Source organism: Manis javanica, chromosome X (genome assembly GCF_040802235.1).
Source record: "Manis javanica isolate MJ-LG chromosome X, MJ_LKY, whole genome shotgun sequence".
NCBI lineage: Eukaryota > Metazoa > Chordata > Mammalia > Pholidota > Manidae > Manis > Manis javanica.
In genome coordinates, this window is record NC_133174.1 from 78320825 (window position 1) to 78336326 (window position 15502).

A 15502-nucleotide genomic window follows, 5' to 3' on the forward strand; every position below is an offset into this window, starting at 1 on the left:
GTTCTCTTTCACATCAAAGAGTGAGGGAAAGGAATGCTCTGGCTGAAAATCCTCTTTAGTTTATCCAACTCCTAAATTATTTACCACTTTGCTTTCTGTATAAAATCTTTTGATAGAAATGAAAGCCTCAGCAATAAAGTGTGATTACTTTTTATACCTCAAATGATCACTGGTCAGAGATGCATTATGAGGATGGTTTTGTGTAAAAAATATATATAGTGTATTAAGTATCCTGTTCAACATGATTTGCTGTGACATATTTTGAATATACTCTGGGTCATATCATGACCCCTAACAATTTACTAGACACAGTCAAATATGATAGAATACAAGTAGTTTCTTCAGTATCAACATTAGAAATAATTCTATGCTGTACCTGCTTATCCTGTATGGCATAAAGCATTTACAAATTTAAATATGACATTAACTTCCCACGCATAGTGAAACTTTGTCTTTAAATTATCTATTTGTTTTATTCCAAATACGATTTGTTAGTTGTAGCTGCACTGTCAAAGAAGTTCTTATCACAGAGCTAAAAAACTGTTTTTGAGCCTCAGTTTTTGTTAATTTTTTTTCTTTTATTGTTATTATGGATACAGTATCATTGACTTGGCATATAAGAGTAAAAAGTAGTGCAAAGACGACATGAAGAACCAGATTTCTAAATGCAGCTCTGCTGCCAACAACAGGAAGTTACTTGGTGTTTCTAGATGTCAGTGTCCTCAACTGAATACTGTAGTTGTTGAACTATGGTTTTCTAAGAATTCTTGCATACCACAATTATTATCTGGCATTCAAATGTATAAATGTAATGTATAAATAGTTTGTACTGAAATAAATATAAGTAAAGATGAATGACAACTAGTACTGGAAATATATAGAAGATAGCAAGATGTATGACTGAGTCTGAGAAAGGAAGCATAGCTTTTGGAAGCTGGATTACATAAGGGTAAAAAGCATAAGCTTTGTTCTCAAGCACAACTAAATTTCTATCTAGTAAATATTAGTGAGACCAGGGGAGTAGAAATCACGTAGGATATTATAATTAATATAAAGATTGTGGCTTTTCCTCTGAGTGATATGGGAACTGTAGGATTTCAGCATAGTAATGACATGATTTGACCTATACATTTTAAAGACCATTCTGGCTGCCCTGTCTAGAGTAAATTTTTAGTGACAGGGACCAAGCAGAAATAGACACTTTTGGAAGCTCTGTTAATTTTGGGAGAATGCCAAATTTTATGATGAGCTGGATTTGAGGTGTGGATGAGAGAGTCAAAGATGATGCCAGAGTTTTAGCCTGGGCAACTAACAGGGTGGTTGGTGGTATGGTATTTACTGATATAGAGAACAATGTGGAAGGAATAATTTTGTAGAGAAACAGCATGTGATTCACTTAGAGATATTAAGTTGCGACTTATACTAGATGTCCAAATAATGATAAAAGGAGGCAATTAGATATATGAGTGTGGAAATGAGAGAAGTTCAGAGATATGGTTTGGGGGTACCCCGTATATTGACCCAGTATATTGAAGGCATTCACATCCATGGGACTGATAGAGAAAGGAAATGGAGAGGATCCTACAGCTTATAGCTCTATAGCCCAAGAATAGCTGACATTGTTCATTGTCGTACCTTGACCATATGCCTTGGCACTCACCATTTTTGTTTAAATGAGCCCAACATTCAAGGGTCAGCACCTATGTATCTTTTCTTTTTAAGGATTTTATTTGTATACTGAAGTCCACTCTGCCCTGATACTGATACTGCCACTCAAACTGATAGTTCTGAGTATTTAATGCCACTCACCCATGAGTGGCTGTTAACCTATGATAAGATTTAATAGAATAAATATGTTAATTTCCTTCACCCCTTATGTGTGACAACTACAAGATGTCTGTTCTATACTTTTCTTATAGCTCCCCAGTGGAACTAAGCTCCTCCAGTGCACAATGGAAACTTGCTTAATAGCTCACCCCCATATTTTTTTTCTTTCCTTGTTTTATTTCTCTATCATCTTACTGGTATTTACTCAGGTTCTGTACAGGGAAATAAACAATGACAAAGAAATACCATAATATTTGGATATTGAACAGTTGAGGAAGAATCATCAAGGTGGCTGAAAAGAAGTTATTAGTGAGAAAGGAGAATGCTTTACCACCTGTTGTAGATGCTCCTGATAGGTCAGGTAAGGTGAAGACTAAGAGTGGCTATTGGACTTCACATTATACAAACCATTGATGGCCTTAGAAAAAGTAGTGTGGACAAAAATTTGATTGAAATGAGTTCAAGAGAATTAAAGAAGAGAATTTGAAGAAAGCACTTGTTAAGGAGTTTTGATATAAGGTGGGTGGATAGAGAAATGGGTAGTAGCTACAGGAAGATGTGAGATCAAAAAAAGATTTCTTCTATTTCATTTTTAGATCACATAACAAACAGCATGTTTTCACATTAATGGAAAGTATTGAACAGAAAGGGTAATTTTGCTCATTAAGGAAAGCGGGGAAATTTCTATAGGAATATCCTTGAGTAATTTAGTGTAGATGAACCAGAGTGTACAGAGCAGTTGGCCTTAGAGAGGAGTAAAAAAAGTCACTCATAGTAATGTAAGGAAAGGCAGAGTATGTTGGAATAGGTGGTGGTAGGTTGTGTGGTGAGACAAGCAGAAATGTCTGAAAATTATCCTCAGGGTGCAAGGTGGGTTACCTGGACAACAATACAGCTGGCTTTCATGATCAATTCCATCTCTCAACAGGATACACTGCATCTAAACTCAGCTACATAGGCAATTTTGGCTTTCTTTTCTATTCTTCAACCAAGCAGCAGGGGCTGTATTTTTGCTCAAGTCCTCAAGATGCTAGGTAGTTCACTTTCTAAGATAACATCTTCCAAACTGCTCACCTAAGCTCAGATATCCTGACACCCCAGTAGTCTAATTATTTTCCCAAGGATAAAGTTGTTCTCATGTATGCTGATGGATAACAAGTTACTATGAACTGTGTAGCTTAAAACATTGCTGTATTATCTTACAGTTCTATAAGTTAAAAGTCGGGGTGGGCTCGAATGGGTTTTCTACTTAGGATCTTATAAGGCCAAAATCAGGGTATCAGTTGAACTAGATACTTGGTGGTAGAATAGAATATCTCTCTTTAGTTGAATCCTTCTCAAATTGCTTCCAATCTTTCTGCATCTCCCCCATACCCCTACTTTTCCAAGTAGCTTGAATGTTCTCTGCTTTTTAAGGTCTCACATGACTAGGTGAGGCTTACCTACTCTCCCTTTCTTAAAGTCAAATGATTAGTAAACTTATTACATCTGTAAAATCCTTTTTGCCATAGTATATAACATTATCATGGGACTAACATCAGGGAAAAAAGGCTGGTCAACCTATCATGATTTAGCTTCTGATTCCTGTGATTTTTGTCTCTTTTACATGCAAAATACATTTGATCTATTATAAATTCTTCAAATTTTCATTTCATTATTATACCAGCTCAAGTCTAAAATTTCGTCATTTAAGTATAAGCCTTGTCTCATTAGCTCAAGTTGAAAATCTCATCTAGAGTCTCTTAGGTATGAAGGGTACAATATGCTATCCCAAAATATGCCTCTTTGGCAAAGGATTATTTTGAGCTGGACACAATTGAGAAGAAACTGATACAAGGAAAGCACTCTGCCCTCACAAAATTTATATTAAAGCAGGAAATAAATTTACAAAGGTGTCCTGCTTCCCCTCCCTACCAGGAAGGACAAAGTTTAATCACTAGAGATAACTTTAGAACCTTATCAATGGAGAAGACAGACTGCTGAATCATGCTTCTTTTTTTCACAAATGGTAGCATGCCTTTACAACTGAATAGTTCTATTAACTCACTTCTTGCCTAACAAACCTTTCTCTTATTTACCTTAGTTTTCCATTAATTTCTCCATAACTGGCCTCTCCACACTTTTTTTCTTTTATCTTTAGCTGAGGATGATATTTAAGCTGGAGTTCTAAATCACCTCTTTGAGTTATTCATTTTTCCCTGAGTATCTCCCATGTATACATGAGTCATAAGTGTTAACAAACTTCCATTTGTTTTTCTCTTGTTAATATGTCATTACAGCAGTATCAGCCAAGAAATGAGAAGGGTAGAAGGAAAATTATTTTTTCTCACTTATAGCACAAATTTCAAAATCTTCATCACCTAATTCTGTCCCTTAGGCAGTGATAACATTCCTGGATTTGAAAATTCCTGGGTCAAAATTCCTCTATATCTCCTCTACTAAGCTATCTGTCACTACTGCTCCCAACATACAATATAATCTGCCCTCACTGCTTCCAACATAGTAGTGGGATAAGCATAGGAAAACTGTTACAGATATTATGGCTCAAAAAGGGAGGAAATATATGGTAAAAGAGGTCATGGCTCTAAATAGTTTAGAAATCCCATCAGACAAATGTTGGATTTTTCTCAATTAAGTATCAGGGCCTAGATAGAATTCTTCTTAGCTTAGGGTTCTCCTCTATGGTATATTTCTTGGACTTTTTGGGCTATTGGTTCTGTTCTCTGAACTCTGCCTGCTGAATCATGCTTCTTTTTTTCATAAATGGTAGCATGCTTTTACAACTGAGTAGTTCTATTAACCCACTTCCTGCCAGTAGAATTTTGAGGATCTTACAGCTTTCTTTTATTTTATATTCTCTCTATCTGGCTCAGACCCAGTTGGCAGTGTTTCTGCTGATATAATTTACTCAAGACCTCATGGGCTTTGGGCTTTGCATGAATTGCACTGGCTTTCACTTCATTAGACGAAAGACTGGTCCACATATCTTTCAGACACAATTCTGTTAAAATGCCTGAGGGACAATGCTCTTTAGCTTCCTAAAGCTGCTCTAGTTCAATTGAGATAATGTGAGTCACACCCTTAATCTCTTCTAACAGCTTTTGTGTGGCTGGATACTTTGATTTTATAATCTTGCTGAGGTTTTAGTAAAAAGATATAGACACACACCTTTTCCTCTATGACCTACTTTCAGCAGCTGTTTCTTGCTCTTAGCAGGTTTTGTCATCTTGAGAGGCTGATAATTTCAAGATCATCAGATGCTGGTTCATTTTTGTTTAACATTTCTTCCCTCAATTTTTTCCTCTCATCTCTTATGTTACTGCAAGCAATCAGAAGAAACCAGGTAGCACCTTCACTAAAGAAATCTCTTTGGTTATATATCCAGGTTCATCATTCACAAGTTCTGCTTTCCACATAACTACAGAATACAATTTCACTAAAATTCTGCTAGTACATAATAATCATCTTCCTTCCTCCAGTTTCCAATGGTATGATCCTCATTTCTTTTTGAGCCTTCATCAGCAGTCTTTGTCATATTTGTATTAACCATGTGTTTAGGGCAATCTAGATTTCCTCTCTCATACTCCTGAAAATTCTTTTATCTTACTCCATGTCCCAATTCCAAAACAATTTTTAGGTAATTTAATATTCTCACATTTTTAGGTAATTTTTATGGCAGTACTGTACTTCCAAATACCAAAATCTGTATAGTTTCATAATGCACAGCTACATATTTAGTGGCTTAAAACAATACCAATTATTATCTTGTTGTTTCTGTTAGTCAGAACAAAGAACATGCCATGACTGGATTTTTGGATCAGGACATCTCCAGGCTATAATTAAGTTACTTGCCAGGATGTGGTTCTCATCTGGGGCTTAGTGTCTTCTTCTAACCCCATTGCTTGCTGCTATAATTCATTCTTGTGTGGTTGTAAGACTGTAGACTCCATTTCCTGCTGTCTGTTTTTCATAACCCATTCTCTGCTTCTAGATGCTTCTTGCAGTTTCTCGTCAGGTGGCACACATAGGCAGGTCACAATAGGGATATTTGCTTCCTTTCAGACCTGACTTCTTTCAACTCCCTGACTTCCTATTCTGTAAAAAAACCACAGAAAATTCTATGCTTTTAAAGAGCTCACTTGTTTAGGTTAGGAGCACATAGGATAATCTCAATATATGGTTTAACATAATCAGAGAAACAATGTCTCATCATATTCACAGATTTTATGCAGGAGAGGAGAGACTTATAGAAGGGTGAGGGTTATTGGGGGTCATTTTAGAATTCTGCTTACCATACTCTGTAAATTGGAAAGCAACAGTGGGGCAGGGTGAATACACTGGGATATAAATCCAGTGCATGTCTAATAGACTACTTGGGCCTCAGCGTGCCTCTAAGAGGTGATAAAAGGACTGGGCATGTCAACTGCTTCTTCTAATATTCTTACTAAGGATCACCTTGAAATTTTATCAACAAACTATTTCTTAACTTGTTTTATGTGACATTGGATTTTTGAAAATTTAATAACATTTTATTTAACATAGAATATCCATAATATAATCATTTCAATATGAAATGAAGGAAAGCCATTTTTAATGAGAAATTTTATGTTCTGTTTTTCTTACTCAGGCTTTGAAACTCAGTGTATATTTTTCATTTACTGTACATCTCAATTTGAAATAGCCAGCCACATTTTTTAAAAATATATTTTTCCACCTTTATGGAGAGATAATTGAAATATAATACCATGTAATTTGAAACATACAATGTTATGATTTGATACATATAGATACTGTGAAATTACAATCACAGTATGGTTAGTTAATATCTCCATTACCTCACATAATTACTATGTTTTTATTCTTTTGCTGTCATGGTGAAATTTACTCTCTTAGCAACTTTTAATTATATAATATGATATTGTTAACTATAGTCATTATGCTGTTCATCAGATCCTCAGAACATATTCATCTTATAAATGAAAGTTTACAACCTTTGACTGACAGCTCCCCATTTCTCCCAAATACCACCACCAGCCCTGACAAATACCACTCTACTCTCTGTTCACATGAGTCCGGCCTTTTTATATTCTACATTCAAGTATGGTCATACAGTAATTGTCTTTCTCTGCCTGAATAATTTCCTTTAGTATCATACCCTCATGGTCCATTTATGTTATCAGAAATGGCAGGATTTCCTTCCTTTTGATCGCAGAATAATATTCCAGTGTGTGTGTGTGTGTGTGTGTGTGTGTGTGTGTGTGTGTGTGTATCCTATCTTCTTTCTCCATTTATGCACTGATGAACATTTGGATTGTTTTCAGTTCTTGCCTGTTGTAAATAATGTTGCAATGAATGTGGGAATGCAAATTTCTCTTTGAAATAGTGATTTCAATTCATTTGGATATATGCCCTAAAGTGGAATTGGTGGATCATATAATAGCTCTATTTTTAATTCTTTTAAGAATTTCCATATTATTTTCCCTAGTGGCTGTGCCACTTTTCAGTCTTACCAATAGTACACAAGGGTTCCTTTTTCTTCATATTCTTACCAACATTTATCTCTTGTCTTTTTGATACTAGGCATCTTAAAAGGTACAAGGTGATACATTACTGTTGTTTTTATTTGCATTTTCATGATGAATATGATGCTGAGCACCCTTTTTTGACCTGTTGGCCATTTGTGTGGCTACTTTGGAAAAATATCTATTCACTTTCTCTACCCATTTTGTAAATCGCACTGATTTTTTGCTATTGATTTATATGAGTTCTGTATATATTTTGAATATCAATCTCTTGTCAGATACATGGCTTGAAAATATTTTCTCTTATTCCATAGGTGACCTCTATATTTTGTTGATTGCTCTTTTGCGATGAAGAGGATTCTTAGTTTGATGTAGTCCCACTTGTTTATTTTTACTTTTGTTGCTTGCACTTTTGGTGTCATATCCAAAAAATCATTGCCAAGACCAATTTCAAGACTTTTTCCTTATGTTTTATTCTAGGAGTATTATTGTTTCAAGTTTTACATTAAGTCTGTAATCAATGTTGAATTAATTTTTTTGAGTAGCTTATGATAGAGGTCCAAATGTATTCTTTTGCATGTTATTATATAGTTCTCCCAACACCATTTATTAAGCAGACTCTTTCTCCATGAAGTATTTTCAGCTCCATTGTCAAATAGTAGTTGATTATGTGCACTTTTTCCCCCAAAATCCTCTTGATTCTGTTCTAGTGGTGGATGTGTCTATTTTTGTGCCAGGACCATACTATTTTGATTACTACAGCTTTGAAATTTAGTTGAAATCATAAACTGTGATGCCTTCAGCTTTATTGTTCTTTCTCAGTATTGTTTTGCCTCTTTGGGGTCTTTTGTGATGCCATACAAATTTTAGACTTTTTTTCTATTTCAGTGAAAAATGTCATTGTAATTTTGATAAAGATTACATTAAATCTATACATGGCTTAGAGTGATTTGAACATTTTAACATGTTAGTTCTTCCAATCCATGAACATGAGACATCTTTCCATTTACTTAGGTCCTTTTAAATTTCTTTCACCAATATATTATAGTTTTCAATCTACAAATGTTTGGCCTCCTTAGTTAAATTTATGTCTAAGTATTTATTGTTCTTGATGCTATCATGAATAGATAGTTTTCATTTATTTTTCATATATTTTGTTAGTGCACAGAAAAATAACAGTTCTCTATGTTGATTTTGTATCCTGCCACTATTGAAATTATTGATTTGTCCTAAATGTTTATTGGTTTTATTGGTTTATATAGTTTTATTGTTCTTTTCCATTGTTTTTCTGTTGTCTATTCCATTTATTCTACTCTGATCTTTGGAGTCTCCAACTAGAAGATCATATCATCTACAAAGACAGAATTTTACTTCTTCCTTTCTTATTTAGAAGACTTGTTTCTTTGTCATGCCTAATTGCTCTAGCTAGGACTTGCAGTACTATAATAAATAAGAGTGGTGAGAGTGAGCACCACTGATTTATTCCTGATCTTAGAGGAAAAGCTGTCCAACTTTCACAGAATATGTTAGCTATGGGTTTGTCATATATAGAATTTAATATGTTGAAATAAGTTCCTTTTATACTCAATTTTATGACGGTTTGTTGTGAAAGGATGTTAAGTTTGGTCAGATGCCTTTTTTGCATCTATTGAGATGATTATATGATTTGTATCTTTTTGATTAATATGGCATATTACATTTATCAATTTGTTTATACTGAATCATCTTTGCATCACAAGAATAAATATTACTTGATCATGGTCTATGATACTTTTACTGTGCTATTAAATTTGATTTGCTAGTATTTTGTTAAGAATTTTGCTTTTATATATATCAGGGATAATGGTCTGTAACTTTTTATCTTGTAGTGTATTTTACTAGCTTTGGTATCAGGGTAATGTTGGCTTCATAAAATAAGTTTGGAAGTGTTCCCTCCTCTTCAAATTTTGGAAGAGTTTGAGGAGCATGGATATTAATTATTTTTTAAATGTTTCATAGAACTTACCAGTGAAATCATCTGGACCTGAATATTTCTTTGTTAGGAGTATTTCTTTTGTATTATTTTTATTGATTCAATCTCCTTGCTCATTACTGATCTGTTCAGATTTTCTATTTCCTCATGATTCAGTCTTGATAGGTTGTATGTTTCTAGAAATTTATTTTTTCTAGGTTATCCAATTTGTTGGTCTATAACTGTTGATAGCAGTCTCTTATGATCCGTTATATTTCTGTGGTGTCAGTTCTAATGGATCTTCTTTCATTTCTGATTTTATATATTTAAGTCTTTTTTCTTAGTTGAACTAAGATTTCTTAATATTGTACATGTTTTTTAAAAAGGAGCTCACAGTTTTATTGTTCTTTTCCATTGTTTTTCTGTTGTCTATTCCATTTATTCTATTCTGTTCTCTATTTCCTTCTTTCTACTAACTTTGGGCTTAGTTTGTGCCTCTTTTTCTGGTTCCTAGAGTGTAAATTTAGGTTGTTGTTTTGGTATCTTTCTTTTTTCTTAATGTAGGCACTTATGTTTATCTATAAACTTCAATTTTAGAAGTGCTATTGCTACTTCTCATTAATTTTGTCATGTACTGTTTCCACTTTGTTTTGATATATTTTTTTATTCTTCTTTGGATTTATTCTTTGTTATATTGGTCTTTGGTCTATTGGCTAAGGAGTTTGTTGTTTAATTCCCACATATTTGTGACTTTTCCAATTTTCCCCCAGTTATTTATATATTTTGATATTATTGTAGTTATAAAAGATAGTTGGTGTGACTTTAATTTCTTAAATTTGCTAAGACTTGTTTTGTGTGATCTAATATTATCGATCCTGGACAATGCTCTGTATGTGTTTAAGAATTCTTATTGTAATATTAAATGGAGAGTTCTAATGTGTCTCTAGGCCCATATGGTCTAAGGTATAGCTCAAGCAAATTTTTGTTTATTGATTTTCTGTCTGGATGATCCATCTACTGTGCAAAGAGTGGCATTGAAGTCCCCTACTATTATTGTATTGCCTATTTTTCCATTTATATCTATTAGTATTTGCTTAGTATATTTATGTCTTCCAATACTGGTTACATATATTTATGATTGTTATATATTTTTGATGAATTGACTACTTTATCATTATATAACATTTTTTCCTTTATTTCAGTTTTGGATTAAAATCTATCTCATCTGATATAAAAATAGCTACACCTGCTCTCCTTTGGTTTACATTTGCATGGCATAATTTTTTCTATATCTCTACTTTGAACTAATGTGTATCTTTAAATATGAATTGACTCTCTCATAGGCAGCATATACTTGGGTCTCTTTTTTAAAAATTTATTCAGCAATCTACCTCTTGTAGAATTTAATTCAATAATATTTAATGTAATTATTGACAAGCAATGACTTACTAATGCCATCTTATTATTTTTCTTCTGGATCTTTATAGTTTTCTTATTCTTTTCTTCCTTTCTTTTTGTCTTCCTTTGTCAATTGATGATTTTCCATAGTGGTATGCTTGATTCTCACTATTTATCTTGTGTGTATATATTGTAGGTTTTGTGATTTGTGGATACATGGAGGCTTACATAAAACATCTTAAAGTTATAACAGTCTATTTTATGCTAACACCTTATTCAAAAACTCTACCCTTTCACTCTCCCTTCTACTTTTTGTTTTTCATGTCACAATTTACCTCTTTATGTTATGTGTCCATTAACAAATTATTATAGCTATAGTTATTTTTAATACTATGTCTGCTGTTAACATATATACTAGATCTAAATGATTAACATACCACAAGATTACAGTGTAATATAGTCTGCATATGACTATATACTTATTTTTTCCAGTGTATTTTATATGTTTATGTTTCTATGTTACTCATTAGTGTCTTTTCATTTTGTCAGGAAGATATCTTTTCAGCATTTCTTCTAAGGCAGGTTTAGTTTTGTTGAACTTCACAGTTTTGTTGTGTTTTGGAAAGTCCACCTCTTCTTCATTTCTGAAGGATAACATTTATGGTAAAGTATTATTGGTTGGTAGTTTTTTTCAATCACCACTGGGAATATATCATCCTACTCTCTCCAGGTCTGCAAGTTTTCTGCTGAAAAACCCATTGATAGCATTAAGGGGGTTCACTTGTATAAGAAAAATGCTTTCTCTTATTGATTTCTTAAATTATTTCTTTGTTTTTTACTTTGACAGTTTTATTAAAATGTTTCTTGGAGAAGGATCATTTTGGATTGAAATTTGGGGGTGACCTGTTAGTTAAATAAAACTAGATACCCAAATCTCTCCCCATTTTTGGAAAGTTCTCAGTCATTATTTCTTTAAATAAGATTTCATCTCACTAACCCTTCTCTTAATCCTTCTGGGACTCTAATAATCAAAGATTGTTTCTCTTAAATTATAATTCACATAGGCTTTCTTCATTCTACATTCTTTCTTCTTCTCTGACTGGAAAATTTCAAAGGTCCTATCTTCTACTTCACAAATTCTTTTGTTTGATTTAGTCTGCTGTTGAAGTTCTCTGTTGCATTTTTTCATTTAATTCCTTTATTTCTTAGCTCCAGAATTTCTCTTTCATTCTTTTTTATGATTTTTATCTGTTAAACTTCTCATTTGGTTCATGTATTGTCCCTTATTTCATTCACTTGTCCTTTTTTATGTTGTAGCTCAGTGAATTTCCTTAAAACATGCATTTTGAATTTTTTTTCAGATAAGTCACAGATCTCAGTTTTGGGGAGCTCAGGTAATGCAAAATTATTGTGTTCATTTGGTGTGTTGTTTCCTTGATTTTTTATGCTTTTTAAAGTCTTAGGTTGCTTTCTACACGTTCAAACTGGAAATCACCTCCAGCAGTCTTTACTGACTCTCTTCAGGAAATATCTTCTGTCAGTCATGTTTTGGATTCTAAGGCTACTTCAAGCCTTTTGTATGGGTATGCCTACTCCACACTTGCTCTCTCTTATGGCAGAATTCTTAAGTTTTATGCCTTCTCTTAATCATACAAAGCCAGTTTAAGTGCTGACAGCCTCCCTTTTGCCTTCTCTAGGGTGGTATTGAATGCTCAAATTATAGTTTCCCAGGCCTGCAGATTCAGACCAACTTTCTGCACATGCTTGTTAGCCATCTGCCAAAGTTCTTTGACATTATGAGAGTGCGTACAGGGAACTGTTCATGGGATGGGAGTGTGTGTGAGTTGAAGTACATGGGGGACTAGGAGTGCCTGTGGCCCAATTGGGGGTGTCTTAAGATGAGGAATCTCCAGAAGCACATTTGTGGGCCTCCTAATGGAGCCCATGACACAGTTAATAGGATCCACATCCCTTTGATATGTTTTTCTGAGACCCAGTTACTATTTTCTCAGCAGCTCACTGCTCCTGAGTTGTTTATGAAGCTCACAATTCAGTACTCTGGATAATGGGAGAGATGGGCCACATTGGCAGCAGCCTGAACAGCTGGGGAATCTGGGCACTCACTCACATGCTCTTAGATTCCCCCACTGAAAAAGTCATGAGTCAACATGAGTCAAGAAAGGATCTCTTGGCACTGAGATGCTTTACTTCGGGGGAGAGGTGACACATATAAAGTCATATTTCCTCTTACCCTCTTCAGTGAATGAAATTTCACAATTGTTTCAACAGCTAATGGAACTTCTTTATTGGATTCCTGGACTTTCACACTGGCTCTTTCATCCATGCATGTTTGTCAAAATTACTGCTCTTTGGAATTAAATGGTAGAAAACTCCTATTCCACCATTTTGATTACATCACTCTCTGATATTGCCAGATTAATTCTGAGCCTATTATTGGAAACTGAAGAGTTGCAAAGCAGTTTGGTATGTGTATTAGAAGGGGCTGGAGTTCTTTTCTGTTGCTTTTGCTTTTGTTTTTTGAGATATAATAAACATATAATATTATTACTTTCAGGTGTAAAATGTAAGATTCAATATTTTTATATGATGCATAATAATCACCACAATAGGTCTAGCTAACATCCATCACCACACGTAGTTACAATATCTTTTCTTGTGATGACAATGTTCAAGATTTATTCTTTTAGCAACTGTCAAGTATACAGTACAATATTATAAACTATAGTCACCATGCTGAACACTACATCTCTCCGGTTTATTTATTCTATAGCTGGAAGTTCTTGAGCCACTTTCACCCAGTTTGCCAATTCCCCACCTTGGGAAGTTCTCCCTGTTTTTATTTTCAATTGAAATAAGAAGTAAGAGAATTAACTGACGGTGAGGTTGAGGTGAGGTGTTAAAGATTTGAAGTTAAAAGAAAGTATGAAATAGTCCCTAGAAAGTAAGATGAAACATGGGTCTGGAAAATATAATAATATTGCTGGGCAGTGCTAATCACACAACTGAAGTTGTCAGTGGAAATGTAGTTAAAGTGAGTGCAGTCATCTCAGTATGTCTCACTTCACACTGGGCTGGCTTGTGGATAAGGAGGGAGTTCATGCCATTGACCCTTGAATAGATACAAATATTATAATGTTTTCAATGGCTTCCCATGGCTTTTAGAATGAGGGCAAAATTCCATAAGGTGACCCACAAAAGCCTTCATGTTCTAACTCTTACTCACTGCTCTAGCCTCATTTCATACCATTCTCATCTTTGCTCTTATAAGCTATAGTGATATGGAGGTTATTTATTGTCTTCAGATTTAATATAATGCATCCCTCCCCAGAAATTTCACATAAGTTTCTCTTCCATGGAATGCTCATAACTCTACTTTTTTGGCTAATAATGCATAGTCATCCTTCAGAACAAAGCTAAAATAAAACTTGATCACTAAAGCTTTTTCTGACCATCCCCAAGATAGATAAATGCTTCTTGCTGTTATTTTTATTATATGTTGTTTTAGAATGCAGGCTCAAAGTAGTCAGGGATCCTGACTGCCACATTCTTATACTAAATATTTAATAAATGCTTTAGGAATGAACTCTTCTTCTCAGTCCGACTTCATGTATAATATTTTATCAGTGAGAATAACTGACTATTTTGTGACAACTTTCTAAGTCACAAATACATTCAATTCTAACCACAACTTTTAAAAAGAAAAAAAAGTTTGCATTTGGAACAAAACTGTCTACAATCTGGAGTTAGTGTATGTGGGAAAAAGAAAATATATGATGGATTTGGGAGGCTAAAATATCAAATTAGCTCAAATAACAGATATTTTTAATAAAATGAAGAACATAAGAAAACAAATTTTGGTTTTTGCAAAGCATTGTGAATTATTACAATCACCTCTGTATACTCAGAAAATGTCATATCTATTAATGTTAAATCTAGGAAGGAATAGAAATATTGATCATTTGTAGCATATGTTTATATTCTTTCATTTTTCAGAATATAAAAGTTGAATTTAATTATCTCAGAATTTTCATGGTTCTGTTGATCTTGTATGAACTTGTGTGAAATAAAGTTTAGAAAAAAAGTATATCTTACTGTCTTATTTAGCTAAAAAGAATTTTAAAGCTCTGTCTCAAGGTATCAGACAATCAGTTCACAGGCATAATAATACATTCATTTAATATTTTATTTAAAGTAATATGTGCTATTCATAAATTCTAAGTACCTAGAAAAATATATGGATAAATTCTGGGTGGCTATATATTCCATTATGAAATAGTAACTGATAAAATAAGAAGGACGTGTAATTTCATTCTCTGTCTTAAAAGTTAAAGTATGTAAAACACAATCCTTATTCATATTGTTAAATATAAAATAAGTTCAAGAGGGCACAGAAATAATCATCTACTCTCTCACTATCATTGAAGTCCTGGGAAGTTGGAATATTTTTTGAAGAAATGAATTTAAGAAGATAGGAGATGACAAAGTTTAAAGGGATAATAGGGCCAATAGTGATCATGGGTGAATTCTGTTTCTATCACTGATTTATCCATCTGTCACTTTCACTAAACTTAAGCTGCTTAAGGATTTCTCTGCATATGACAATCCTTGGTCTATAATAGGTTCCAGATATTTCTTGCACTGACTTTTCCTAAATTTCCATAAAATCAGAAGCATAAGTTTTGTTTCCTCATGACTTTTGTCCCTTTTAGATCAAAATTCTTGTACCCCTTTCCTTCACTGCTAGGAACTTTTCTTTATACAATCTCTAGGGACCATTAATGTG